The sequence below is a fragment of the Lipotes vexillifer genome, unplaced genomic scaffold, assembly GCF_000442215.2.
Source record: "Lipotes vexillifer unplaced genomic scaffold, Lipotes_vexillifer_v1.1 scaffold217, whole genome shotgun sequence".
Taxonomy (NCBI): domain Eukaryota; kingdom Metazoa; phylum Chordata; class Mammalia; order Artiodactyla; family Lipotidae; genus Lipotes; species Lipotes vexillifer.
The window spans coordinates 2,279,809-2,283,131 of NW_006788200.1; the positions used below are offsets into that span (position 1 = coordinate 2,279,809).

The 3,323-nt window shown below is 59.1% G+C and overlaps 1 protein-coding gene across 2 annotated transcripts in view; it reads right to left on the bottom strand.

The window, feature by feature from the left end:
- The window catches only part of VDAC1 (voltage dependent anion channel 1), a 25,720-nt gene extending 22,906 nt beyond the window's left edge, over positions 1–2,814 (bottom strand). Inside the window, exon 1 of one of the 2 annotated variants that reach the window (XM_007461355.1) lies at positions 2,749–2,814. The gene's annotated coding sequence lies outside the window, so the exon portion shown is untranslated. The remainder of the gene's footprint in view (positions 1–2,748) is intronic. The other variant, XM_007461356.1, reaches the window with a different exon arrangement.
- Positions 2,815–3,323: the final 509 nt, after the last annotated feature.

A 3,323-nucleotide genomic window follows, 5' to 3' on the forward strand; every position in this document is an offset into this window, starting at 1 on the left:
TCCTGCTGAGCTGTGTGACCTTGGGAATGGTTACCTCACCACTCTGTGCTCAAGCCTCCTGACCCGTGAAATGGAAACAACAGTACCTCTCTCCCAGGGCTTGGAGGACCATGGATTCAACGTCATAATACATACGTCAACCAGCCAGGAGACTGCTGGGCAGGCCCTCAATAAAGAATGATTGTAATGATGACGATCACACTTAAGAGTGGAGAAACTGAGGAATAAGAAAGTAACTTGGCCTGTAACTAGACCCTATGGCTCATGTCAGAGCTGTGTTATATGAGCTCAATCTGCTCTCCGGGACTCTTTCCAGCAGAGTTCTGGGTAAAGGGCTAAGATTCTCACTTACCCTCACCCCTCTGAGAGCAGGCAGTGAAATGGAGGATTGTGCCCAGGCCCAGCTGATCACCTGATCACCTTTCCTCAGTGGCAACCAGAGGGGAGCCCCTCAGCACCCTGAGGGGCTGCCTGCAGGCTTGGGCTGGCTCTCAGCCATACATGCCTCTCTCTTACCAAAGATGTCACACTTTGAGAAATCCCATCAAGGGCAAAATGGATTTGGGGAGCACCTTACCGGTAAAGGTGGCAGTGAATGTTCCCCATGACCACCAGCTTGGAGGTGGTTGCCCATGTGTGCCTATTGTCCAGTGGGGCCAGAGGCCCAAAGGCAAATCCTCACTATATGGTCCCCCTGAGCCCCTCTGTTTGTCTACAAACAGCCCCTGCCTATAGAATAGCAGAAATAAACTAATTGACTGAGAGCAGCCCCCCATACCCAGGCTCAAGCACTTTATTCAGGACAACTCCAGTAGAAGCCATTGACCCCCTCACCATCCAAGAGGGAAGAGGCACCAGGCCCAAGGGCTTTAGGAGAGTCCCCTTCACCAGTGTCACCCCCAGCCCCGCAAGCCCAGAAACACCAGTTCAACAAGTTTCCCAAAGGACCTGGAAAGTCACAGAATGAGGATAACATGTTCAAAGCAATTATTTCAAATTAGGAAACAGTTCTGCCTCTCACTGTTCTAGGGCTGTACACACCCTTGTAGCCCTCTATTTATTTGTGACTCTCTGCTAGGCAAGGCTATTTTCTGAAAGTGAATGAGATGTGTGTCCCTCAAAAAGGATGTCCAAGATCAAGGGACTATGGTCTGGGCCTGCAGCCACTACATATACCCATTCAATAATCCCACAAATACCTAATGAGCACCTACTATAAGCCACATGCTGGAATGGTGAAAACTATCCTTCTGTCAGCAAGAGTACATTCACCGCCACAGACCCTTCTCAAGAACCTAGTATTGCCAGGTGGCACCACCCCACGCACTGAAAACAAAGTTGTATAAGGCTTAAGCCTGACCCTGTAGGAACTCAGTCCAGAGCTGGGGTGGAAAGAAGGCAGACCCTGGGCAGTCTGCCCTGCCCTTGCCTACAGCACATTAGGCAAAGGAGGTGTTCATTTCCCTATCTCCTCTGGAGAGGGGAGGCTGGTCCAGGGGCTGGGGGCCTCAGGTGGAACAGGCCTAGACTTAGCCCAGGTCTGAACCCACATTCAACTTTCTGCTCCAGCCTGACCTTGTCTGTCTGTAAACTTAAAGGTTTTTTAAATTACCCTGAAAGTTACTCAGTGCCTGGCACACAAATGCTTAATAATAATGTTTAAAATAACAGAGACCACCTTTATTGAACCCTTTCCAGAGCACCACGTGGAGCAAAATAGTCTGCAGGGGATGGGCTAGATCCTCCCCTAAAAGCCTCAAGGGTAAGTGTCAAGGTTTCTGCCCAGACCTTCTCCCTACCAGGCACTGTTCTGAATGTTTGAAGTTAATCAACTCATTTTATTCTTCCCAAAAACCCAATGAAGGAGAGGTATGATTGCTCCCGTTCTACAGATGAAAAAACAGAGGCTTAGTATCTTCCCGGCTGTGTGACCTTGGACAAATCACTAATGCTGCGTGCCTCAAATCCAAAGGGCTCGGAAGCAGTTTCGTGAAGGCACCGCTGCATTTGGTGAATGAATGAGCAACCGAATCAGGCAGGAATCCCTCCTAAGGCCAAGAAGGCCACAGCACTACCCGCGGGACCTCTTTTTCCAAGGCCTAACCTTCTGCCCAGCCCCCAGCTCCGGCCCTGGTCCCTGCGGCCTAAGTCGACTGTCAGCCTCCCATTCCGCCCGGAAGGTGCTGGCAGGCGCAGACAGTGCCGGGAGCCAGCTTCTCCGGGCGTGGACCCGACAGGGCGTGCAGGGCCGGGGGCGCGGGACCCCGGTCGTCACATGAGCTCATCCCCGAGGCGACAGCGTGGCCCGCACAGGTCCGTGAGCCCAGCCCGGCGAGCTTAGGTGGCGGGCGGGTCCCTGCTCGACCCGCGCTGGCGGGATCGAGGGCCAGAGGTCGCCTCCAAGGAAGGTCACCTAGACCTGCGGCGGGCGGGGCCTCCACGCGGCGGCCCGTGCCCTTCCGCCCAAAGGTCCCCGCGGGTTTTGGTCCCCAGCCGCAGGCGCCTCCGGATGTCCGGCCACCCGCTCCCCAGCCCGGGCCTGCTCGCCGCCCGCCCGCCCCGCGAGGCCTGCTCTGCCAGCCGCTGACCCGCCAGGCCCTGCCGGGCCGCTCCGGTTCCCTGCCCCGGCCCGGCTCTGGGCCCCTCGCCTTCACCCGCTCCCCGTCCCATCTCCTCCCCCAACTCCCCACGGGCCGGCCCGCGACTCGAGGCGCAGTCAGAGGCCTGGCCCCTCTCCGCTGCGCCTACCTCAGAAGCGGTGGCAGTGGGCTCCGCGGCTGCTACGGCGGGGGCTGCAGCGTGAGGAACAGAGCCAGCGGCGGGGCCGAGGGCGGGGCGGCACAGACGGCGGCGGCGCAGACCCGCCCCGACCCAGCGAGGCCGGCCCCGCGAGCTCCGCCCCCTGGGCCCTCCCGGGACACCGCCCGGGTCCCGACCGGGTTCGCTTCCAGCGCCTGAGCCGCGCGCGGGCCTTTCGGGGCCCTTCGGTACCCGCGGCGGACGCGTGTGCCCACGGGCGAGTGCGGACACGCGTGATTGCCTGCGTGCGGCCGGGCACTGGGCGGTGGGATGGCGTGGGGCTGACGTGTGCAGAGTTGTGTGCGCGCGCAGGGACAGGCGTGTCGCCGCCCGCGCGGGCCGACCTTGCTGGAGGGCCCTCCTGGCTGAAGCATTCGGGGAGGGAGGGGTCTTCCGGTTAGCTGAGCAGTGGCCGAGGTCCCCTGTGCTAACAGAAGACACGCGGGGACCTGGGCCTCCTGCTTGGCCTCGGAGCTGGGAGACAACACCCCTCTCCCGGGAGTTCATGTGGCGGGTGGCTGGAC